This window comes from Pistacia vera, unplaced genomic scaffold, assembly GCF_008641045.1.
Source record: "Pistacia vera cultivar Batoury unplaced genomic scaffold, PisVer_v2 Contig405, whole genome shotgun sequence".
NCBI classification, from domain to species: Eukaryota; Viridiplantae; Streptophyta; class Magnoliopsida; order Sapindales; family Anacardiaceae; genus Pistacia; species Pistacia vera.
The window spans coordinates 997,342-1,025,142 of NW_022196230.1; the positions used below are offsets into that span (position 1 = coordinate 997,342).

Genomic DNA, 27,801 nt, shown 5'->3' on the forward strand with positions numbered 1-27,801 from the left:
GAAGGTGCGTGTGCATTTGGAAAAGGCCGAGCAATCACCATCCATTCATACAATCTCCCTTGGTCTTGAATGCCGTTTTCCATCATCCCCTATCTCATTCTATATATGGTAACCAATTCTTAGATCAATTTTTGGAGAAGATGGTTGCACCATGCCAGCTCATCCAACATGTATCCTAACGTGGAAGGGATACCTATACCTTGATAGTTCGATTGATGGCCCGGACATCAATACACATCCGGTAAGTGCCATTCCTTCTGGGGTACAAGCAAGGCGGAACTGAACTAAGGGCGCATTGCTTTCTATCACAAATCCCATGGAAATCAATCCTAACTTGTCTTTGAAGCTCTCTGACTCTTTGGGATGACACCTATATACTGGTCTATTGGAAGAGGTGGCAGGAATCCAAATCCATATGATGTTCTATTCCTAAGTGGTGGCAAACCCCTTGGAACTCACTAGGAAAAAAATTACCACAAATTCATCCAGAGATGGTGAAGTTTGGGTGAACTTAAGGTACTCTCTCTCTTGGGTTGTTCTCGGCTATAAGGAGGGCAATGAGAGGTTTGTGTTTTAGGAAAGCTCTTTCTAATGGGTGCTGATTTAGGAAGAGGGTTTAAGGGTTGGTGCCTTGGATGGTGTTTGGGAAAGTGTTTGGAAGGTGTTGTGAGGGGGGAAGCTTGGATACGGCTTGGGTGGGGGCTAGGTGAACGGGTAATAGGAGTCTTGTGAGCTTGAATGAGTATGTATTCTTGTGGCCATCATGATCCATTCTCTATCATATTGCCATGGCCTTCCCAAGTAAAGATTGCAAGCATCCATGGGATGATATCACAAAGTACATAATCCGATAGCTCCTCCCAATGAGAATGGTTACACTACTTTGCTGGACTATTGTATGGGTCTCCATTACTTAAAACCATTGAGCTGGACGGGTGGAAAGATCCACAACCAGCAGGCCCCAATTTCTCCACAAGTTTGGTGGAAGCAACATTGGTGACAACTCCAACTATCAATGACATGGAACAACTTTCCCTGATAGTGCAACTGTAGGGAACAAGTTCTCATTTGGTTTTTGGGGTTTACTTGAGTATGCAGCAATTCTGAGCATAAAGCATCTCTCACTATCAGCTCTCAATAACCTGCTATTATCACTCTAATCTACTCCCTCTTTCACTAGCATCCTTGGCAAGCATATCTAATCTCATTTAATTTCTCTAAGGCGTCATAACTCTCAGTTTGGACAATTTCCTGGGAAGTGCCATAAACTTGAAACATTTCTTGTCTCAAATCAGGCCGTGGAGCATCTTCCTCACAAAACTGTTCTCCTTGGTGTGTCATTGGCTTTGGTCTTATCATAAGCGTAGGTGCCACATATGTTGGTGTAGGAAGGGGGAAACATTTGGAGTTACTTTGCTAAGAGTTTCTTGGGGGCCAAGGACTCATGTTCTTCAATGCTTTTCAATCCTTGTAGACAGCTTGAAAAATCCCAAAGGAATGGTAAGCTGAACCCGCAAGCTTGTATGCAATGTCCTTACTCAAACCGCCTATGAATATTGCAATTGTATGCTCTTCGCTTCGGGAATATAACTTCTCAACATCAACCCTTCAAACTACCGAATCACTCCTCAACTTTTCTATCGCCTTGACTTAAATTATGGAGCTTAGATTAAAGGTCTGGTTTTGATTAGCGGGCCAAGAATCTTTCTTCAAACACTATCCTCATGTCTACCATGATCTTAATCTAGCCTTCCCTTCTATTTCTCTATCTTCCTTGTATTTTCCCACCACAAGGAGCAGGACGCCTTGAACTTTACTATGGCTACTTCCACTCTTTTCATTAATGTAGCCTTAAATTCAAATACCCGCTTCAATCTTCATGCAACAATCAAGAAGTCATTTGGGTCAAGACTTCCATTGAATCGGGTAAGTCTACTTTAAGACCCCTATCATCATCAAACTTCTCCTCCTTAGGCACTCGGATTCACTAGATGAATCATTACTATCTCCTAGGTTTCCATATACAATGTGTCCTAAGATGGTTCATTGGTGGTAGTGTGGGGACAAGTCCCGTGGGGGTGGTGGTGGGGTTTCCCAAAAGTAGTTGGGTGTTGAAAGGTTGGAAATGTCCTAGACATGTTAACCATCAACTCAATCAGGCTTGACGGGTATCTTTACTTATCAAGTTCTTCTGAATTCTTTTGTGCCAACTTTCACGTAATTGGCGAGGAAGGGACTTGTTTGCCATGAGAATTTATTTTGAAGTTTAGTATTGTGAAACAGTAACTTGGATGAACCAGTAACTTTTTGAAAGTAAAGAAAAATGGAAAATGGGGGGGGGAAAGGCAAGTGTTATGAGTTGGTGATTTGGTTAAGTGTAAGTATTCTGTGAATAGTGTTCTATGAATTAGTGTTTTGTGAATAGTGTTTTTGTGTTAGCTAAGGAATGGTGTTTATGGAGATGAGATTAGGTTATTAATTGTGTTTAGGGTTTAGGGATTGTGTTGGGTTTAGGGTTTTAAGGTTTGCGTTGTAAAGGAATTGGTTTAGTTGATGGGAGGGAATTGGTGCGGGTTTGGGTGAGGTATGGCAAGGTTTGGTTACAGGAATACAAAGTGTTAAGGGATTTTGGTTGGGGAATTAGTGTTTGATGAAATAGGAAAAATTGTTCATTCACTCTGTAACAAGAGAAGTTTTGAAAACACTTAGCGAAAGAAACTCCAAATACGGCATGTATACCAAATCCGGCCACCTTCTTTCAATCAACCGAAACAATCACTACTCCAATTCACACTACAAGCGCTGATACAAAGGATCCAAAATCAGCCATTTTTCAACAAACAAAACAACAAAAAAATTATGCCTAAACTCAAGCTAAATTCGGGCCAAACACTAAATGGAAAAATGTTGCACTTACTTCAAATTTAGGTTTAAGACAAGAATGAACACTGTAAGCATTAAAGGAATTCTCCACCAACTGTGAATCGAGTCACCACCAAATCTCCTTGCCAAGACTTGGATAAAGAAATCTCAATAGAACACAAAGTTCTCTCAATGGTTAAACAAAGTTGTGATAATTTCATAACTAACTGTACAGAGATAAATTGCTTTATATGAGGCAATTACAAGGTTAAAAAAGAGTAAAACAACAAATACATTAAAAGAAAATGAAAAAATACTCAATATTACACAAAATTACAGCCTGCCATTCAAAATTCAGGCCAGACATATTTAAGTGCAAAAAAGGGAAATGATTCCCTAATTATAGGGTTCATGTCTTTTAACCAACCTATTAGTTGAAAAAAAAAATCACTTGATTAGCCCAAAACTTGCTCAATGATCCTAGTACAAGTCTACTAATAAGGTGTGTTGCAGAGATTGGGCCTGAAGATCTGGCAATTGGATCCAATAAGGGTCAAGTGGCCGTTTCCCCTTTGGAATGAGAATGGGCGAATGGGCTTACTTCAAACAATGGGGCTTCTTCTTGGTGGACTTGAGCTTCCTTGTTGGGCTTGGACTTGGAATGGTTTGGGCGAAGTGCTTGGGCTCTCTCTCCCCTTGGGACTTGCTTGCCGGAATCTCCTCCAATGCTTTCCACGACTCCCATCCCAGTGTTTTAGGATGGGAAGGAATTCTTGATTCAAACGAATTAAACAAGTGTTTTAGGACTTGTAATCCTTGTTTCCATCATGTTTAAAAGTGTGTTTAGGGATTTGTAAAACGTATCAGTCAGAACCACTCAGTAGCACAAGGAGCTACGGTAGAATCTGGGAGGAGTAGCCATGAGCTCGAGAGATAAGGTTATCTCGTGAAGCAACATGGGACGTTACTCGTCTATCAAGACGAGAACCAGAACTACCGAAGCCGCTATAGCGGATCCAGATTCCGTTAAATGGCTTAAACCAGAAATTGTGAGATGGACTCCATGTACCAGAACCAAAGTGTGGTCTTTAGTGGAACCACCTGAAGGGGGAAAACCCATTGGGTTGTAAATAGGTCTTCAACACGAAGACTGACATGGATGGCAACATGCCATTACTGATAAAGACCCGGTGGTTGCCAAAGGTGTTTCAAACAAATTCATGGCATTGACGTATGAAGAAACCTTTGCCGGTGCCTGAATGAAATCCATCTGGATATGCGGCAATGCTGATATCATGAGTATTGCGATTGGCAAATGGATGTCAAAACTACTTTCCTGGAACGGAAACCTGGAGGAGGTGTGACAATGGACACAACCTCCATGAGGTTTTCGTTCTGAATAGTCAAGATAATAAGGTATGCAAGGGCAGAGACAATTTATGGACTCAAGCAAAGCTTCAAGAGCTGGAATATTCGTTTTGATGAGGCCGTAAAAAGAAGAATTCGGTTTATCAAAACCGAAGATGAGTCCGGGTTTACAAGAAAGTGAGTGGGAGCGCAGTAGCATTCTAGTGTTGTAGTCGATGACATACTTCTGATCGGGAATGATATAACGAACTTGCAGTCGGTTAAAAAACGGTTATTGAAGTGCTTTCCATGAAAGACTAGGGAAGCAGCCTACATCTTGGAATAAAGATCTATCGTGATAGATCACGAAGCGTTGCTTGGCCTAAGTCAGAGTGCGATATTGACAAGGTACTGAAAGATTCAGTATGAAGAATCCAAGAAGGATTTCTTCCGATGTCCCATGGGTTATCTCTCTAAGGAATTGTGTCCTAACCTAAAACACAAGATGACAGAGATAGGATGAAGAGGTATTCCATGTAAAGCCCGCTTGAGGTAAGGTGTATTGTTTGCCTCTTTCGCCTCATGTGAGTTGTGTTGGTAATATTGTTGATTTCATTAGTATGAGTGTTGTGTGATTAATTTCACTTGAATGGGTTAAAAATGGAAGAAGTGTAGTAGGCCGAGCTTCGACGGCGGCGAAAGAAGAATCTTTGCCACGGCCGAAGAGGTTGTTGGAAACCACCGGGAAACTCTTGGACGGTTTCGCCGCGGCGACTAAGTTTCTGCGCGCGGGACGAGCCGATTTTCATGTGGGTTGAGTTTTAGATATTTTCTTCCTAAGGGCAATTGGACCTTTCTACCCCTGATTAGCAGGAAAAGTGGGAGTTAATTAAGATTTTTCATGGAAAAGTGTTGCTAGGGTGTGAGTTTGTAATGAAGCAAAGGATATAGAGGACTTCCCAAAGAAGAGTAAGGGCAAAATGGGAATGATTGTGTTTATATTTCATTTACAAGGAATTAGAATTAAACAAACCCCTCATTTTCTTCTGCAAAACGCAAACTCTTCATCTTCTTGCCTCTCAACGTCTCTTCCTTTTGATCAAGAATTCAAGGGGTTTTTGAATATGATTTTGAGGTAAAAAGCAACCTAAGGTTCCAAGGTAAGAATATCTACTTAAGTTGTGTTGATTTGGGTGAGTTTTAACCCCATATTGAAGTTGAGGGGTTTCATTCTTTGGTTAAGATGAGAGGAAAGCTCAAGCCTGCAAACAAGTGAAAGGAAGAACTTGTTGACAGTCTCTACCTAACAAGGTTAAGTAAAACAACCCAAGTTGAGATTCATGAAATTTCTTGGATTGGGTTTTGATAGAAATGATGTTATGTCTGTGATGGGCATGTATATGCCATGTAGGGAGTATTATGGAGATTTCATCGCTTGTGAAGTTCACTCTTGCAAATATCGAGAAAGGCGGTGTTGGTCTTGACAGTAGTGAGAGGGTTTGAAGGCGGTGTTATGTGTAATAACCTTGTGGACGTGTCTGTTTGACAGGTTTTCATGGCTGTGTGAAGGGTTTTTCCATTGTTGGATGGTTAAGAAAAGTTTGAGGAAGCATGGCTATAATGAGTTTTATAGTGCATGCAGGAGTGTGTGATTAATGCCTAATAGAGGTTGAGTGTGGAGTAATGAACCGTTAATTCTTGCAACATTGCATGGTGGCATCTCATAAGTGCATGGTGCAAGTTGAACCATCCATAGGCACTAGTTGACATGGAAAAGTGACCTAAGAAATGGAGGAATTGTGTGTGCAAATACCACTAGGAGTTAGCGAGATGGCTTGGTGAGTACAAATACTCTAAGGTGTAGAAGCATGAGGAAAGTACTACATAGATGACATTAGAAGGTAGTATAGTTGGGGATGGTGCGTGTGATCATCACACGACCGTTATGGGAACGGATTGATGCTTTGTGATACATCATACCGAATATAGCCCTGTAGGGATGGTCGATGCTTGTGATCGTTCACCAATGAGTATATAATAGAAATGGGGTAGTGTTGTGATCCTATCCGATTAGTTCATTAGTGAAAGGGGATTGATGCTTTGTGATCATGCATCCCAACAGTTAGTAAGAAACAGGGTTGATGCTTTTGTGATCTCCCCCGATAGTGACTAGAGACGGGTCAAATGCTTGGTGAACGTTACCCAAAAGTCTATGAGGAACGGCGGAGGTGCTAAGGTGATCTTCCCACCACGATAGTTAGAGAATCGGAGTGGGCTTTGTGATCCGTCACCGGTAGTCACTAAGAACGGGTTGGCACTTTGTGAATTCCATCCCGTAGCCATAGAGAGCGAGAGTGTGCTGTGTGAAGCCATCGGCTGTGTACCTCCGGAAGATGAGGACATAGTATTAGTAAGAAACAGAAACAGAATTAGAAAAGGAAAGAATAAGAGTTATACTACGGGGACGACAGTTAGAGGGTTTTACTTATGAGCCATTTTGTTGCTACCCCGTTATTGTTCCTTTGTGGATCAGGCATTAGGTGACGAAGCAGTCGGAGGGAGTCGGGCAAGCGAGGAGAAATGGCTACACTGTTTCCCATGCTTTGTCTTTATAAATTACATTTTTAACAGCACTTCTTTATGTATAAAAGACACTAGGATTATTAATGAAAAAAAACCTTTGGGCCCAATTTTAATGTGTAATTATGCATGCATTGGTTTACTAGTTTTCAGTAGTTGTTACATTCCCTATGCATCAGCAATTGGATCCATCATGTTGCCATGCTATGTACTCGACTTGATGTCTCAGGTGCTTTAGAGCCACTTGTGGTGATATCAATCGGATCCAGGTGTGAGCACACTGGTATGGCTATCAAGAATATTCTTAAGCTACTTTAAAGAGGACAAGGTATGTTCTTGGTTTATGGAGGGGAAGATGAGCTCACGTAAGAGGATTACAGGATGCTAGTTTCCAAACGGACAAAAGACGATGTATGCGATCGCAATCAGGGTGTTGATTGTTTCTCAAGCTGCGGTTTTGCAGTGAGTGGAAGGCTCCAAGCAAAGCACTGTAGCGGACTCACAATGGAGGATGAATATATTGCATCCGTGATTGCCGCCATAATGAGGTAGTGGATTGAAGAAGTTCGCATTGACTTGGTGTGGTTCCTACGATTGTGATCTTATAGACATCTATGGTGACAACAATGGAAGCATTTGCCTCAAGCTAGGGAACCACGGTCTCATCAGAAGTCAGACACCTACTCAGAGATTCCATCGTCATCAGAGAGATAGTTTGATAGGAAAGACTTGAAGATTAGTAAAGTGCATACTGATGGACATCTGAGATCCATGACAAATCAGCGGCTGCTCATGTCAATAGCAGAAGAAGCATGAAAGGCACCTTGAAATCATTTGGTCAGAATCCATGAATGATTGGCTATATGCAAGTGGGAGATGGTTAGGTAGATGCCCTAGAGCCAATCAATTATTGTAGAATTGACCTAATGTTCATTGAATCAATCATAAAAGGCATTTTATTCTAATGGTAGATCATTATTATTGCGAAATGTATTGATTATTCCTTAGAATGGTAGAACCGGTGACTGAGGGTATCAAGTGTTTTCAAATCTTGAGGTGAGAAACCCTATGAGCACATATGGTGGCCATTCTAGAAACGTTAGCTACGCACAGTCATTATTCTAAAGAAGGGCACAGATAATACGGGGTAAGGCTATCATAGTGTTGAAGACCCTGTCGAAAGGCATAGTGAATGATTCACTTGTCAAGGTGTTTGGTGACAATACTGGTGAAACACATGGGTGCTTGTTGTAGGAGATATACGCAGCCAGTTCACTAGAATGACCCACAGAGGATTCCATATGGATGGTAACCCCATGGTCTATGGGAACAAATCCTCTAAGTGAATGTGGTGTATGGATCCTTAGACTTGAGATACACCGGAGTGCCTTGTGCACCGATTGGTACAGTTTGCACTAGCCCATTTTTCTCAACGCGAAGTTCTATTCAGGGGGGGCGAGCGTGTAGTACCGGTGTGGATTGGCATATCAAGAGTGTATCAAGACTATGGTGGATTGACAGAGGATCATCACTCCAGGTTACGGGAGGAGTTATTCACGGCGCAAATTCAGTATATGCAAGACCACTAAAACTATGGGCCACAGTGATTGAGTTGTTGCTAGATCCAGATATATACGAGGTCATGGTCCAGAAAGTGAAATATAATATTGAGAGTAAGAGGGTGACACTTTTCTATGCCTTTGTCTCGTCGAGATAACGTATGATGAAAGGGATTGTATGTCGGTAACCATATCAGTGACAGGGTAGCTACTTTGTGAATTCGAATCATCGGGTGGCTGATGCCTTGCTAGGGGCCAATCTTGGTTTGTGTAAAGTGAGACGATTAATTGCGTTGGTGTAATCGCGATACTAACACTTACCGGTATGATAAGGACGCCTAGGGTCGCCACACATAGAAGACATTAAGATCAAGAAGAAAGAAGGGGTTTTGTCTTCGTTGGGGCAAAAGGGTATTTTGGTAATTCACAGTGCAATTAATTGGTGGAGGTTGTAGCCTTTATTTAATTGTTAGAAAAACATTAAATAAGGAAATTCGGTTTCAAATATATGTTCGCGCATATATTGAAAAATATTATAATGTATGTAAGTTTAATGAGATAATATATGATATATATATATATCATTATAATATATATAATAATTATATATAATAAAATATATATTAATTGATTAATTGAAAATAATGATGAATTAAATTAAAAAAAAAGATATAACTAAGTGGGAGTGTAACGGCAAACATGGGTGTTTGGGTTGCAGCCCAACCCATCCATGTGGAATAGGGCAACTTGGTTTGGCCTATAAAAGGAATAGTGTTTGTTGTATTTAAGGTGAATTAATATTTACCTTTGAAAGAAAAAGAAACAACACCAGTAGCCTTTTACACTGACCCACGCCACTTTCACCCTTTTGATTGAAAAATCAAATCCACCTCATTTCTTCTTGATTTTTAAGGGCCAAGGAGGATCTAGCAAATCCTATCGTGGTTCTTGTTGATGGTTGTCTTCGTGTGGACTTCTTGGGTCTGATCTTACTTGGATCGGTAGCAAACGTTCAGAGACAAGATTGGTGGAGCCTCAAACGTGGGTATGATCTAAACTTTGGTGATTTATTTTTCTGCAGATTCTTATAAAATATAAACTGAAATTTTCTATGCCACGGTGATTTTGGTGTCTAAGGAACGACCAGTTGTAATTTTTGTTGGTTTCCGCTGCGCAACGGGCGTTCCTAAATTAGCCTTGGTCGGTTTAAGAAGGTTACAGCAGTTGTGTGAAAACCTTATTATGATAACAGCAGCCGTTGTCACAGTGAAAAGGTTTCTGAAAATTCTTGGCACTCTTTTGGTCTACAGAGTGCAGAGCAATCTGGTTCAGAGTGAATTTATATATTATGATATCTATTTTAATATACTTCTTGCCAAGAAACTAACAAAAATAATATAACTAACAATAGATCTTCAGTTTCTTAAGCGAGACATTAAATCGCTTAAGCGAGTTATATATGGTTAAGCGAGCCTATATACATACAGACCATGATTTGCTTAAGTGATATCATCAACATGGTATAAGCGATCATGCCTAATTTACTTTGTATGCTACAATAATCATTACTCAAATTCACGCTAGATATTTGGTTAGAGAAGAACGTAGATAACCAGGCAAGATTAGTGGCATATTTCTTCTTCTCTTTCTTCATAACATAAAGGGTGCGTTTGGTTGAACATTCCTATCCAATTCCCCAAAATATTTGGTTGTTTCATATTTAGGAAATATGTAGTATATTGTTTAATCACCCTTTTAACCACTAAGTTTATTAATTTCATTACAATACCCCCAAAAAGAGTTTAAAAATAACAAAACACCCCCACCCACCCATATTTGCCAGATTCGGTAACCACCAGCCAGTGGTAGTGTAATCTGAATCACAACGGCCTCAAACGACCAGAATTGGCGGTAATTCATCTGATGTAGCCTTTTTCGTGCAGATCACACAGTGGATTGGCGAGGCCATTACGTTGACCAATGTCATACCGAGACTCGGACTTTTGCAAACGTCGATGCAGATTGGCCGTAGATCTAGGCTTTTCCGGCCAGAACGTGGTCGATTTGGCCAGAAAAGGCCATATCGACGGCCCTACCAATACCGATTTGCACCCAATATGCATCGTACGCCATTTTCCAAGTGGTGGCTAGAATTGGCACTGTGGGCCAAGTGGGGGTGTTTTTGTAATTTTAAACTTTTTTGGGGGTATTAATGAAATTAATAAAGTTTAAGGGTCTAAAGAATTAAAAATATACTAATATTTCCTAAATAATAAAACAAACAAATATTTTGGAATGGGATTAGGAAATCTTCCAATTAACGACCCTTATGTTAGGGAAAAAGAAGAAGAATATGCCTCACTAAGCTGCATGGTTATCTAGTTCTCTTTACCCAATCTCTAGCCTTGAATTGAGATGATTTTATTGTACAGTATAAAGGAAATTAGGCATGATCGCTTAAGCGACGCGGAATCACTTAAGCTAAAATCATGGCATTATGTATATAGGATCGATTAACCAATATATAATATAAATGGCTTAACGTCTTGTATTTGACAATATTGTACAAAAGGAAAATTCGCTCTTTAAACACAAGCGGGATTTTTGTTAATGTCCACTTAAAACGGACAAGATCTATTGTTATTCTACTATTTTTTAGTAGTTGGCCAAGAAAATAAATGTAAAAAATATAATAATAACGTAAAATTTGAACTTGGAACATACGCTCTGGCCAATCTGTACGACCAAGAGAGTGCTAGATTTTTCAAAAACTTTTTCACTATTGAACAAGGGCTTCCATTGATCACAATAAGATTTCAGCACCAATTGCTGGTAACATTGCTTAAGCGGGACCAAGGCTAAAAGATGTGGATCGCTTAAGTGACTAAGGAATTACTTTCAATATTCTTTTCCAAGTTTATGGCATATGTTTAATATAGACGTAAACATTTGATACAACATATGTTTAATATAGAGTAAAAAGAACATATCTTTAATAAAATATAAAAACGGTCATATTCCACTGAAACGAATCGTAACCCTTATGTGTTATAGACGTAATAACATCTACACCATATGTGTTAAATAGGTACAAGAACTATATGTTTAATTAAAATTTTTTTTGTATAATAACGGTCATGGTCAACTGAACGAATCGTAACCCTATATGTTAATATTAGAGTAACATTATACACATATATTTTAATATAACGTAAACGAACTGATATGGTTTAATTAAAATATAATACCGGTCATGTTCACTAAGGAACGAATGACACCTATATGTTTAAAGATAGCATAATGCTATTACCGATCTTGTGAAATATAATAAAACAAATCCGAAATAACAGGATCGCTAAGCGATGTCTTTTATCGCTTAAGTTGATACTGTGTATTTAGACTAGTCACTAAGAGAGTATGGTGGTGTTTATGATTATCGCTTAACTGATTAGAACCTTTTACACTGGTCGCTTATAGCAATATTCGACACTTAAGGAAAGCAATCCACAAGAATAAAAGGCAGAGAACAATATGCTCAAGAGACAGCTAATCAATTAGCTTTTAAGCGATATTGCTTTTAACTACGGCGCCTTAAGTGATCATGGTCGGAGGCAGATCAAACCTCTACCCAGATCTAAGATCGCTTAAGCGATTTCATGACTTTACTCTTGTGCTTTAAGCGGATTTAGGTCGTTTAGCAATCATGCCGAGGCAGAATCAGCACTGAAGTAGATCTAAGGACGCTTACAACGATCTTGTAGTGCTGATGGATTCAGGCTTTACTTTGTCGCTTTAAGCAATCTTGTTCGGGGCAGAATCAACATCTGTCTGTAGATCGAAGAAGATTAATTGATATTGACTTTTACTCTTGGTCGATCGCGTAAAGCAATCATGTCCGAGACAGATACAGCATACTACCCGATCTAAGATCGCTAAGCAATTCTTGTATCGCCTTCAGAGCGCTTCCTTGCTTTCTCTGGTCGCTTAAGCGATTAAGATCGCTTAACGATTTGCTGAGGCAGAACAGTTTCTGTCTAGATCGAAGATCGTTTAAGGGATTCAGTGCATGACTCTAGCGCTTAAGACGATTTACGAGCGCTTAAACATTTGTTGAGACAGAATCAGCATCATGCCCAGATCAACGATCGCTTTAAGCGATCTTTGTATCCTTAAGCGTTCCGCTTTTATCTGTGGTCGCAATAAGCGATGAGTGTGGCGTTAAGCAATCATTTCTGGGGAAAACCTCTAGGGTCATTAAGCGATATTATGGTCGCTCATCTATCGCGTAAGCGATCATGGCAAAATAGATTTTTCGACTTTTCCCCGGAATTAGTAATAATCTCTGTTACAGAGGCTAATGTCAAATTACCGTTGATTGTGAACATTTAGCACCTCATTCTCCCAAGTTCCGAAAAGAATAAGCAGCAAAAATTACAGTAATTATATCAAGCTAATTCATCACAAATTCAAAATATAAGAGGGAAACAATAAGTTGAAAGTTTAAACTTAAAATCATCCATCTTAGTGCCAAAACACAATAAATCTAAGACATTATTCCAGTTCTGTTGTAAAAAATTTCTACCACCCAGACAATTGCAAAGAAAAACCCAATCCCAAGTACCACTTTTTACATCCATTTCATTCCATACTTCTCATTCCCGCTAGACAGCCCAAGCCACTTGGAAGTTTTCGGAATTCTGTTACTCATCGTCTGCGATCATTTTTTGGTACCAGCCTTGCCAATAGCTTGATTGCAGATGCCTCTCCTGGCCACCAACCTTGATTTTAGATGCCTTCTCGGGGCCACCAGCCTTGATTGCAGATGCCTCCTCTGGACACTGCCTTATTGCAGATGCCTTGGCGGCGCATATTGTACAGCCAGCCACTTTGAGAAGTTTCCCTGCTCAGTGTTTGCCAGCAACCTGCCAAAACTTATTGCCACCCTACAGCCCCGTCCAACTTTTCTAAATTAAAAAAAAAAAAAAAGGTTTTTTAAGGGCAATTTTTAAATGGAAACTTGGGATACTCTAGGGAGTTAAATTGTCTCTCTTCATGAACCCAATATGCTTTTCACCATCTGTTAATGATTTAATCAAACTAAGTTAAAGTCTCACTCGCTTTAATGAATAGAGGGAAGCGAAACAGAGCTTTTATTGTGTGAAAATGTTTGTGTCCAAAGAGGAAAGTTATGGATGTGCAAGAGTTGAGAAGTCACTGAGTCCGTCTCTTTCGGTAAAAATCTATATAAACATGACACCTGCAGCATCGAGACACCAAACCCAAGTATACAACATCAAACATCAACATCACATAAAATACAAAATTCAAAGTCAAACTTCCCATACCTTTTGATTGGGTATGGTCACCAAAAAGAGGATTCCATATCCCATGAAAGATTCAACAGCCCAGCGTCCTAACAGGTGTGCTGCATGTTTCGTTTTCAGTTGTCATCGCGATGTGGTCTGTGAATTGATAAATTACAGGGCATATGCCCCACAATCAGCAATATAATAGGAAGAAGGACATTAGCATTAGAATCAACTTATAGAACAATTGGTTATGTAAATTATTATACAAATATTACAGGACTCATTTGTGGGACGGGCGGATAGCGCTTGAGTGGCCACTTTCGGTTAGTACTTGATCACCGAAGGGTCAAACTCCTGCGGTCACGCACAATAGCCGTGGGAACAACACAAGACAGTGGCTCCAAACTAGGTTTCCACAGCTTGTCGCTCGACAAATAGTTGGGTTGTAGTCAAGGATCTTCAACAACCCTCCTCTAAAAGCGCAACGATGTTATCTAGTGCATATCCTTGAGTTGATTAATGCAGTAGACTCTTTTAACTTTGCCAAACTGTGGCCATATTGGGCACTTTCCCCCGTACATACTGCATGATCATGTCATCAAACTTAAAATCATCAGGGACACAGTCCAAGTATTTTGGCCATTCTTTTCGCTTGGCCTTTTGCGCACCTAACCAATGGCCTTTCATTAAACTGCGATATGTCGTTACTAGCGTTGGCTAAAGGCCCATATCGGTGATGGCACAATTAAGATACAATAGATCACCTTAATGGTCCGTCGTAGCCTTATCAGTGCCAATACTCATCAATGTGCTGCATCAATAAAAACAACATGATAAGTATACAATACCTCATGAGGAAAACATAACCAAAAATAAGGAAAATTAAGCGAAAATAACTCACCAAGTCGTCAAGCCACCTGCCCATCGTCAAACATTTTTCAAACCAGTCCGAGGATAATATCCCAGGTCTTACACTTTACTGGGCATCATTCCAGAGATCATTGTAATAGGCATAGAAGAGTTTTTTTTTTTTCCTCCTCTATTGGCTATACAAATCACCTTTGACTCATTTTCACTTGCCCACTTCTCCTCCTTTCTCCATTTGTAAATCCTGATTCCTTCCCTCCCACCTTACCTCCTCCATATCAATGCCTCACTTCCTCCAGCAACCTCCTTAAACCTCATTATTTTTGCTTTTCCTCCATTTGTTTCTTCATTTTCCTTTCTTTCCATGTGTCACTACTGTAAGGCGATTTGACAAATTGCTCTTTTCAGCTCTCTACTTTCAGCCCAGGTGGCACTTTAACCACCTTCAATACTCCACCAACTTCCTCCTCATTCTACAAAATTTCTCTGCCACCTTATCCACTTTCTCCTTTGCTTTTTCATCCGCTTTCCATCTTCTCAAACCTCTTATAAACGGCGTTGTAAAAACTCTCAAATAGACCATTTATGAGTCAACCACTTCATTCTCTCGACCTTGACGCCTCGGCAAAGCGGTACTTATTGTACCAGTTTTTGAGGCATACGAACCCTTCCTCCCTCTCCTCCTCCTTATCCTCCCTCCCCTACCTATTGGAGCTCATCATTCTCGGATCAACCACATTCTCAAGCAGTGGCCATGCAATTGTCCTCACATGCATGACCCCTTCTAAGTCCGCATCAAGGCAGTCTATCCCTTAACCGCTTTCATCTATAGGGTTAGAAAAATGTGACATAATGTTGTTCACTCACCCCTAGTGCGGTGAGGAAGGGACGGGCAAACTCTTTGCAGTAAGAAACAAAATCAATCAAATTTAAGCGACATTTTATAGCAAGTGCATATTTAAAAGCTTAATCCTTAATCTTACTCGAGCACTTGAATTTCAATGTCTATTGGTTGTAATCCCAATGGATACACTTCTCGACATGCCATCGCAACATCCTAGGAAATTGCTGTCGCACATCCGAAAGTATTATCCTCCCCCTCGACTTAGCGAAGAAGGGACGGCCTCATACATCCAAGGCTACATTGTAAAAAAACAATCCATATCATAATTCAAACACATATATTACAAAAAATATAACAAAAAGTATTAATATTACCTGCATTGCCCATGGGAAGCCAAACAAATTGTATGTGATTGGTCTATTCTTCCCGACCCATTGGGAGTGCTTTAACGCCATGTCTTTTAGTGTGAAGGAACTTCATGGTTCGTTTTAAATGATAACCGTCCCCATGGATAAGCATAAGAAGTCCAAGTGCTTGCAAACATCACCCAATCAATATCAACGGCTTTTGTTGAGTTAGCAGCCTTAGGAGCGAATGTAAGAACAATACCAAGCACAGTTTGAACTTCTATAAAGAGCTTGCCCACCGTTCTTCTAACCTCTCCTTAAATCGCATCCCATAGTAGATGCTTGCCCTGTAAAGCCTGTAGCCAAGGTTCTGGTGCTTACTCTCTTTATTCTTTTTGCTCAACCACATCTGGCAATTCCCCACATCTTAAGCCTATCACCAAGGCATATTCAATCATCCCAAAACGTAGTGGCTTCTATCCACCACGAACCACATTCTTACTTTTTTTTTTTTTTTTTTTGCTTTTTACTACTGCAGCAACATATAATGCACTCCCTGCCCCCAGAAGCCTTTTCCAATTTGTTTGATATCCAAAAAAATGACCGAAACAAGTTCCTTTGAATCGATCTTCACCATTCCTCACTCCCTTTTAAATCCCCTTTATTCTCATAACAAACTTCCCAACTCGACCTTACTGTCACCCTACAGAGAAGTACGGTACCTTATTGCTTAATCTCCACCTGTAGTCTTTATAGTTTACGCTTCGGGAAAAATCTGTACAATAAATATAAACAAATATCAGCAAAAAAACAAACCAAAACAACTAATAGGCTACCAACATACTTTGTAAACAAAGAAAAAGTATCATACAATCAACTTTCAACTAATATTTCATGTGTTATGACAAAAAATAAAAAAGGCTTTTTGTGGTTTCATCGGAGCAGTACTTTATAAGAAAAAGTATCAACTTTTCATTAAAGGAGTCAAGAAAGTAATCTTGGTTTCTAGTTCAAGTAAACCAGCCATGTTCCATTTTATAAAGCCTTGAAAACATTCACATTATTTCTCAATGACATGACAAGAGATTAACGAATTTGCTCTAACATTACCCAAATTGGGATTATCTCTGCACCAAGAGAGCTTCCAGGAAACTGAAAATGGCAGCTTCAGGAGTGGACACTTATCTATTAGTTTAAAATATATTCATTTCGTTACATATCAAAAGTAAATGCCTTTAGTTATGACACTAATTAAAGGAAAAGTAACGTGAATGTAATGTATACTTGCTTTTTGTGGGCGTCCAACAAATGGAACACAAAAAACATAAGATAATGTTGCAATTGGGGCGGATCTCATTAAGAAGTGTTTATTGCTAGAGATAGAAGTGTTCAAGAGACTAGTAACGAAAATGTTGTCCTAATGAAAGCACAATGGTTACGGTCCTTTCCGCTTGTGCTCATTTGGGTTCTCTTGAATTGGGCAACTGGGTCACTCTGGGATGAAGAACATAGACTGGTTACTAATTCATATTGTTAAGCTCTATGCTATGTACTCAAAAAGAGTGAGGTCGAAATGTATTACAATCATAGTAATTTAGAAATTAGCTCTGTAACGAGAGGATTATTACATAATTTAGGAGAAAAAGTAGGAAAAATTGTTTTGACCATTGATTGCTTAAGCGATATATGAGCGACCTCAATATCACTTAAGTGACCAAGAGTTTTCCAGGAATGATCGCATACGCGCACCTCAGAATCGCGAAGCGATCAAGAGTAAAAGCGAGGAATCATCGCTTAAGCTAACTTAGATCTGAGCAGATGTTGATTCTGTCTCGTACAAGGACGTTTAAGCGACTAAGAGTAAAAGTGAGAATGCTTTAAACGATCTTAGATCTAGGTAGATGCTGATTTGCCTGAACAAGATCGCTTAAGCGATCATGAATCGCTTAAGCGACCAAGAGTAAAAGAGGATGAATGCTTAAGCGATACAAAAGTCACTTAAGTGATCTTAGATTGGGCAGATGTGATTCTGCGCAGACATGATCGCTTAAGCGATCCTAAATCACTGAAGCGACAGTAAGAGCAAAGGGATGTTATTTCATGGATATTATGATTGCTGGCTATACTCAAATGAGCCACTACAAAGAAGCATTAATGTTATTTCGGCAAATGCTAGGATCAGATGTACAGCCTAATGATGTCACCTTTTTAGCATTCTTCCAGCTTGTGCTTATTAGGTGCGATGATCTTGGCAAATGGATTCATGCTTACATAGACAAGAACTTCCAAAAACTAACAATATATCCCTTTAGACAAATTTGTTGACATGTACGCCAAATGTAGAAATATAGAGGCAGCAGCACAAGTTTTGACACCATGAGTTCCAAAAGCTTGACTTCACTTTCTAAAACTTAAAAACCAGGCAAACATAATCCCCCCAGAAAATGCAATGACCAAGCAACAACACTAGGCTAAAATCAAGCTAAACCATAGATAAAGCTAATCATCTGTATTTTTCCCCATGTGATAAAGCTAACATATATTTTTGCTATCAATAAGAGAACTCTGAGAAACTTTGAGTGCAGGGGTTATAAAATCAAGTTGACATTGATTGCTTTGGTTGACCCAAGATTTTATAACTGATGGAAGATTGAGGTTGGCCTTGACTTATATCTAGTACTGCTTCGCAAGTCTAAATTGCATCTCTGAGACACGACACTCCAAAATGACCCACAACACTTCCAACAAATCTAAAACCCCTCGGTCCAAGAGGGTTATGCCAAACAAAAATTCCATGTTCTACAAACCCTTGCACAGCAAAATTCCCCCAAATTCACACAAACATCCATTTCTCATCCAATTAAAAAAACAAGTAAAAATATGTACCATTTCTTCGTCGGCTCCTCTCTCGCCTGAATTCTCACCGGCCCTCATCTCTTCAGAACCATTTTGAGATGTTTCTCCGTGTTGTTGTGCCACCATCGTCTCCTCTGCTGTGGACCACCTTAATGATGGGAGATCCACCGGAGCAGCCATTAAAATGCTTGCGCCGCCGAACTTAGGATTCAAAATGGCATGGGTTTTCCTCCTCATGTGAATGTTAGCAATGGTTTTAAGAAAGGAAGCTTTAGGATTGAAAATGGATCAAAAATTGCAGGAATGTGAGACTGTAGTCAGTCGGAAATTGCAGAGAATAGGTTTAGGGTTCGGCAGTCAATTTTTGCTAATACGTTTGATAAGCAATTGAATGGGTGGGCTCATTTTTAAATTTCAAATTTTAATAACTTTCATTAGGAAATGCAGAGATAGGTTTAGGGTTATTGGTCGATTTTTGCCTAATATGTTTAGACTAACGCGATTTGAATGGAGTGGGGTTCATTTTAAATTCCAAAATTAAATAACTTTCATTAATTATTTTTGCCCACATAGTTTGAATCTTTTCATTTAACCCATTTTACAGTTTTAATGAATCCTAATTGTGCCACGTAGCTTTTCTAATTAAAAATTAAATCAAAAAGATTAAATATTTTTAAGGCCATTTTGTTAAATGAAACTGGGATGTCCAAGGAGTTAAATTTTCTTGTGATTTTGTCTAAGCTCGAAAGTCTTGGTAGCCCAGAAATAGTAGATACGATGATCTCAAGGTCATGAATCTTGAAGTCTGACTCAACAAAACTCGTCGCGTAGTCCAATATAGCTGTTCAACAGAATAAGGGATAAGCTTATCTCAACATCTCGGGAGGATAAGAAGATCAATATCTACGCGATCCCAACGCGTAACACTAAAATCACAAAATCGCTTACCAAGTCTGATGGCAATCCAGATTTCTCTTACTCCTTTGGTGTAAATTGTATAAATACCCCTTCCAATATGAGAGAAAGGGGTTAGCAAATTCCAAATATGAGACTCCTGGGCGTGAAGTTAGAAGACAAGCTAATTCCAAGAGGCGACATGGGAAAAAGGCCATGGGGGGGAACAAGTTAATAATGGTCGTCGGGGGGAATCTCGCACTTAGTGACTTAGTCATAAAGAAATCGAAAAATGAAACATAATCATAATCACTTTAAACCCTCTCAAGTACTCACTGAAAATTAAGAAGAATATCATACAAATACCTAGGAACAAATTAATCCATTCATTGGGATTATGTAAATTTCATTTTGAAATAGAAAGTGAAACAATTAGATCTTCTTTGAAGATTGGTACTAATTCATAATCTACATGTACAAAGCGAAACGCATTCTTGATTCTACGAAAAAAATTTATGAAAGCACAATAGAATCATGAAGAGTCTAAGTGAAACAACATAATCATATGGATATGTATCCTTCAAAACAGAAATAAAATGAATTATGTATTAGGGAAATTTTAATCGAGCTGCAGCATACAGATATCTTCTTCATATTCTCCTCAGACATTTGCAGACAAACACATTTTTTTCACTATTCACAGGCATGAGATGCAAGCTTTGCTGTTTCAGTACACAACACTCATAGTGCTCTAGTGGGTCATTCTTTCTGCATTAGGATTTTCAGCTATGACAAATAGTAAAATGGGTCTTGCTAGAATAGAATAATAGGTACGAAAGACAAAGAACCTAACAGTTGCATTGAGTAGCAATGTTATTTTAGACAAGAATAGACCACCAAAAAACCATAATAGTTTCATCATGATTGTTGGATCTATACCATTAGTCATTTGTCATATAAAAAGGAACTAATCACCATCAATTGACTAAAATTTCTCTAATCTGAGGTAGGTTTGAGGCTATCTCTCATCACATTGTATGAAATAAGTGTTCCACAAGAAATATTTAGAACTTTACCCTTTTTGAAAAAGGGATATAAACTTGACAATCTGGAAGAAAATTTACAAGAAGGATACTGATATATATTTTCGTCCTCAAATAGGGTGTTTGTCATAATTGTGTTTACAGAAACATATTAAGACAAAACCTTATGTTTTCTTTTTTTTTATAAGAAAGAAGTTTGTCAATTACTGTGCTATTCTAGTTAACAGGTAACTCAGGAACACACCTCACTTATTTAAAATCATTTCTCTGAACTCATTATTTGACTTCGGCTCTATCTTCCACTTCCCGGCTTTTGATTTGGTCGAGGGGACACCAGGTGGTGAACGTCCTTGGCATTGCAAATGGTTCCTCCCCTTCAACTGAAGTTATCACACGTTATTAGCCACAGAGTGTGGTGCTCTAGACTCCCTGAAAGTGATTACTATTTTGCGCTGCCATTTAACCCAAAGAGTAAGAAAATAAAATGTAGAAGTAGGAAACACAAACATGCAAATGTCTATAGACGCATTGGACACAAAATAACACACACAAGTAATAACAAAGATAAAACATAATTCACTTAGCCTACCATGTTCTTAGAGGCCCTATGACCAGCAGAATCCTTTCTCTTTTGCTTCGGATTTGATCTTGCAATGCTATCTTCTTCCCAAGAAACATTTGTTTGTTATTTCCTACAGCTGCAGCAAGATGTGCATCAGGCAAAAATCCACATATGCCAGGCCCTTCAAAAATCGATTAGAGGATAGTATAAATAGTATGCAATGGTCCCAGACAGATGCTCTGCAGTTAAAAGCAAGCTGGAATATGGGTAAATCTATAGGGATATGGTTGAGTCTCAGCATACATTTGCTATCAAAATGAAAAAAAAATATAGCTTTTAGACAGTAAGACCTTTATACTCTAGAAAATTCAGCAATTTTACCAAAATTATGGAATTCAACCCTTCTGCAGGTTTATTTGAGACTACCTAATCGTCTCTGGAAAGGACATTCATCTTAAAACCAAAAGCATAAGAACTAAATGATTTATTGACTGCATGAAAGAAAGAAATCAAAATTGAGTTTCAGCAAAGCACCCTTGAGAAATTGATCAAAGAGAATATACTGCATTTAGCAGTTTCAATCCCCTGAAGCATCGGCCATGCTGATCTCCAGTCTCATTAAAATAGTTTTTAGGGCTAATTTCTGGTGGTATAGTCCACATTATGCATACATATGTGAAGTTAAAGGTCAGGCAATGTTAAATAAGGATTGATGTAAGACTGATGTGCACATGGAAGGTCTAGTGGATAGCTTCCCTTTTTTCATTTGAAGCATAAAGCCCAAAGAACGTTGACAAATAAATGAATGACAGAAAGAGAGTCATACCCTTGACTTTCCAGTGAACATTGTCCTGTAGAATTTGAATAGATTCAACCCCGCGCAACATGCCTAAAGAATTTTTTCAGATCTTCAGAAGTGCGAGAGAATCTCTACTTGCCTTGAAGTTAAGGATTGACAAATAATGAATGACAGAAGAGAGTCATACCTTGACTTTCCAGTGAACTTGTCCTGCAAAATTCGAATAGATTCAACCCCACCAACATTGCTAAAGAATTTTTTCAGATCTTCAGAAGTGCAGAGAATCTCTACTTGCCTTGAAGTTAAGGTTTGATAAAAATGCCAACACACTTGTCAGTATCCTTTGGCTCTTCCAGTGGGGAGAAGTCTTTGATGTGCTGGTCATTGGATGCTCTTCAAACTTGGGTTTGCTTCTACTTCGTTTTCTTCAGCTACGTTCTATGCTGTCCCTTTTCTTCCCATGCACTTTGTTGGGTTTGGGCAGTATTTTTCTACCGCTAGCTGGAGGAGATGTTCGTCAGTCATGTTCAAAAACTGTTTTTCTCTTTCCATTAAACACTTTCTTATGTGACTTCTCTTTCTGATCTATTAGTTCAGGAACAGATTTGGCTTCCTACTGTAACCTAAATAATTGCAGCTCTTCCAAGCGGGGTGTAACCTGAGAAAGGGAACAAAGACAAGCATCTTTAGCATTAAGTTAAAATAGCAAGGATTGCACACATTCAATAAATACTAAGCAGATGTATCATAATTCAGTGACATCTTTAACAATGTTATGTAACAACTTGACTTAAAAGATTAAATTGATAGTTAAGCATCCAACAACCATACTTAAAATTTAACACAATCTCGGGCGCTGAACACCACAATCACAACCATAAATATAACATAAATACAAATACAAATTCATAATCTAAATAAGAGCCTATTTGATATAAACTTTAAATAGTGTTTTATTTCGAAAACAAGGAATATAAGGAATTTTATGAAAATATGTTTTTATTAAATAAGTTGAAAGGTTTTCAAAACAATGTTTTTGCATATAATCCTAAAAATAGTGTAAAATTAGGAAAACAAGAAAAATATCATTTCTCAGTCTTTATATAGTTTTTAACTTGAAAAAACAATTTTTGTATACCAAATTATTTTCAAATATTTAAAATATTGACATAAAACTTTTAAAATTTTAATTGTAACTTAGTTTTTCAAAATTTTTGAATCCAAACCAAATTGGCCCAAAATCTCATAGGGAGATTTAAACACAGACTATGTGGACCACCTGCTACAGTACTCAATTAAGTTATCACTTAAACTAAAAATTTAAACAAATAGGCAATGATCCACCAGTAGTATTTAAGCTCTAACAAGAGAGAAGCAAAGAGTTCATAATATGTACAGAGGCACATAAACACAGCTCATTTACAAGCACATCATTTGAGGTCATCAAAGACAACAGCTAAAGTGGCACATTTAGTCAAAACACAGATGGTTACTAGATAAGGCAAACATCGCAACCAAGCTAAATATCAGTAGTTAAAAATTCAATTGTTTTTTGATAAAATCTATACATACTAATTCTCAATAGCAATGCAAATGCATCATACACATTAGATTGAAAAAAGAAATACGTGATTAACTGGCATTAAAACAAATAAATTAAAACTGCAGCAGGAATGTGTACCTTATGCAGCGTGGTCAAAATCTTCAAGTGTCCGTATTCCCTCCAAAAGCAACAGTTGTGGCATATGTCTGAATAACTCTGTTTTTAAGGAAAAGAATATTTCAACAAATCCAACCCTGGAGTTGTGGACCCAAAAACAATATTTTCAATATCATAAATCAAGAAGCAAGAATTGTCAGTAACTTAGATGATGTCGTGAGATCATCAATTAGATCATATAATATGAAATGAGTGGGCAGCGGAGTAGAGAGTTGGGAAACAATTCGATTAAATATAGTAAGGCCAATAAAGATAAGATGAAAATAACAAGGTTAACTTTATCAAACTAAACCCTAAATTGATCATAGAAAAGAGAGAACTTAGATGACTTTATGATAGGTCATATAAATTATTACATCAATAAGTTTTCTTAACTATAGCATATTTTGACATGAAACTCTAAAAGTAAAGCTTGAACTAAGAAACTTTCTTTAAACAAATTGGAAAAAAAAAAGCCAAGTGGAAAAAGATATCAGCCTATTGTGTTTCAAAAACAACTTTGCTACCTATGATTTAAATGTGATTGCTTCATATATGCCACAATTCATCAGAGTATCAGTAACTCTAAAGTTTGAAGTTAAAAAAATAAACGTCATGGATTTTCAATTAGCATGATACTAGAGATACTGTCATATATCATTTACGTATGATTTGAAAAAATTATTCAAAATGGACATATTAAACCATTGTGATTCTGGTGCCCGAGTAGCAGGTTGACCATTGCAAGGCTACACTCTAAAAATATTCTCAGCTGCAGAGCATGATTCTATGTTAAGAGTTCAAAAGATCTCTATAAATTGCCTCCTGATAAACAACATTTTTTAACAACTTGACTTAAGCCATTTGTCTGGTTTCAGCTTCCATTAGCAACAAAAAGAGAATAAAGATAGAAGTGTTTGCATTGCAGATGACAAATATCAATGATTAAATAAAGCACATTGGTATACTACTAAAAGCAACAATTTTCCCAAAAAAAAAAAAATGAGAAGGAAGGAGAAAAAAAACCAGTTTAAAAACTTTCAAATTAAAATCCTGTCCATAAATCAATCTAGAATAATGAAAGCAAGTAATGTAAAAGAAGTATACCTTGAACCTGTCCCACTAAATCTTTACTGAAGCATCTCTAAGATGGCACATAGCTTCATTTAAATGTCCCAATTCAATTTTCATAGCATATAACCTTACCAGGCTTCTGATATTGACCTGCTGCACAGACAAAAAGCAAGTTATACGGAAAAAAAAATACAAAGATGAATCATAAATCAATCATATTGAACTATACGGATAAGAAAGAGAAAATGATGAATGGGCCAAACCAGATCTTAACCAGGCTCTCCAAAAAGGCCCGAGCTGCAACTTGATATTTTCCCAATTTAGCTCCAAATGAGCCCAATAAGCGTACAAATGCAACAAACCATCTGTATTCTTCATCTGTTGAGAGAAGTAATCAGACGCCCCTGAAATGAAGAAACTCACAGTTAAGTATTAAGTATATATAGTACATCCAATCATACAGGGCCTGCAATTTCAATGGTACACTAAAGAGACATCAGGCTAATTGTTTATAAACACAAAATTGAAGACAACCATTACACAAGAAGTAGAAAATGACATGCCAATTTATAAATTCATAGATCCATAAAGATATCTTCCGTGCATGCAACTCCAATGCTGAATGAGAAATGTTTAGCAAAGGACACTATTCCATGACAAAACAATTAACAAAGGGAACAATCTAGCAATTAGCAAAAGCCATCTTGGAGTATCGAGAGTTAGCACTGTAACTTACATAAAGTGGTCATAATGGTACTATAACAGCACACTAAATGAAGTAAATTAAAAGACTTTTCTTCAGAGTCTAAGGGTAGAAGCACTTGATACACATTCATAAGGATCTATGCCTGGACCCTGAAAGAGTAGACTAGCTACAAGGTCAACATTTTCTTCATCTAAAATTCACCATGAATAGAGCATCTACAAATATCTTTGAGAAGCTTCAAGTTCTTGACATCGAGTAAAACAAAATTTAACAAGGAAAAATGAATAGTATACATATGCGAACCTGAAACGTTTCCCTTGTCAATGAAAATTCAGTGCATCCTCTTCTGCTCAGGCAAAAGGATCTTCATCTTAAACCATCCACTCAAGTGAGGAATAAGTTTAGGTACTGAAACAAAGAGAGGTCCAATTAACAAAGATCTTTAATGCATAAACAGTAGATGAAACAATAACAAGTTACAAAAGAGTAGTAACTCAAGCCTGCAAATTAGAGAAAAGATATCTTTACTCCTCAATGGTCGAAAAAAGTGCATAGAAGGGACTTCTCAAAGACGAATATGATATAAAAATCTTTTTAAACAAGAGTAAACCTTTATACTTGTAAAAGTGAGCAGAATGAAATTCCAACACTAAAGTTTGTGAAACTTCATTGCTCTTAAGCTACTTATAACAATCTCCATAATTCTCAACAGATGAAGGGTAACAACTGAAACTTACAGTAGATATCTCTTTCTCAGGCACACGGCAACGTTCCAAAGCGAGCAAAGATCGAACCAAAGATCACCAACCTAAGGACAATTTTTCTAGCCTTGGAATGAACATCACGCACAATATTTCCTACCTGAAGGGAAAAAAGAGATGATAATTGGTAAAATCCAAATACCTGGAACATAAAGAATTGAAAAGAGAAAATATGAGGTGAAACCTTCAAGGTTTATCCAAATAGCGAGTATAATCAAGCCAGAGATCACTTGATACAGGAAACTCGGTAATAGCATGTCTAGAGAAGTTGAAACATGGACTGGATCTTAGAAGACTATTCAAACTTCAAGTAGATCTGGCAAAAATTTCAAATTAAAATAATAGTATTAACACTTTAGAGAAGGAAAAAAAAAAAAAAAAGTAACCTATTGCCACATTGCAAGTTCTTATGCAACCCCCCACCTCAGGAAAAGAAGAAGAAGAGAAGATCTAAAGTTTACATAAACTGATTACTTATATTAGAAGCAAGAAAGACCATAAGAAATTGAAGTTATAAGAAATTTCAAAAGAAATTGTTGTAAAACAACTCGACCTAAAAGCTTAAGCTTGAAAAGGTAAGGGCACAACAATGGATTAAGCTTTGTAACAGGCATCTTCACGTGTTACTAAACCAATCCAATTTCAGACAGAAAAGACCAACCCAAGTATAGCAGGATGTAATAGATGGGAGACTCAAATCATGACCTCTACTTTAATATATTAAGTTACCGTTTAACCTAACTGCTTAAGGTATCATGTAAAGCCAAGCATTATCATGTAGTGTCTAAAACAATATCTGATAGTAATGCCATATACCATGAATTGTTGAAATTTTTGGAGTCAGATATATCTGCTTTGCAATCCGTTCTTCAAAATCAGCTCAACCTTATACATCTCCAATGCCTTTTCATACGCTGTGGCAACAGTAGAGGAATCCATCTAAATCACCTGATTCAACATCTAGAGCAGTCCCCAGTTCCACTCCTAAGACTTGTAGGTGAGAAGGGTGACCTTATGTTAGCAAAGGGAACAAACAACTGACAGTGAAATATACTTCGGATGCGCTGAACCTGTTTTTCTTTTCCTGCAAAAGAGCAGTAATTTCCAAATGTAAATTTTGAAAACAGATACTTTTTCTTGGTACATAACACTTCATAGGGAAATGAAAGAACAAAATTTATGAACTATAATAATGACAAAGAGAAGAAAAAAGGTTTCTAAAATAAACAGGGCATGCAACTTGAGCCATGGTTCTAGGAAATATATAGGAAGACCCACAAAAGCGTTATTAACCATAATACCAAACCAGTAGGGGAATAAGACTTTAAATAATCAAGTAATGATTAATAGAATGCATCCCCTTCAGGCAAATATTCTTATAAGTTTCGATTATATATATATAAATTATCACTTAATGTTGGTCTCATCTATCGTATGGAGAATGGCCTGCTCAAATTCCTGTATGGTTCCATATTTTACTGCCATAGAAACATGCACACTAGCAGCAGTTATAGCACGCTCGAAGAGATTTCTCCCTTCGCAATACCATCAGGTGAAAATTCACGTACATATGGATCATATTCTTGCACAAATCTCAAGCAGTCACACCAAAGTGAGACAGACTGCACCAGAACAAGTTCAGTCGTTCAATTTTAAAGAATGCTTAGTTAAGGAACTCCAAAGAACGGAATT

At 37.9% G+C, this 27,801-nt stretch overlaps 1 long non-coding RNA gene across 1 annotated transcript in view; it reads right to left on the bottom strand.

Annotated features, from left to right (window-relative positions):
• Nucleotides 1–25,678, bottom strand: part of LOC116142174 — a 66,666-nt gene extending 40,988 nt beyond the window's left edge. Inside the window, exon 1 of the long non-coding RNA XR_004129962.1 lies at nucleotides 25,652–25,678. This is a non-coding gene — a long non-coding RNA (uncharacterized LOC116142174). The remainder of the gene's footprint in view (nucleotides 1–25,651) is intronic.
• Between the last annotated feature and the right edge of the window lie 2,123 nt (nucleotides 25,679–27,801).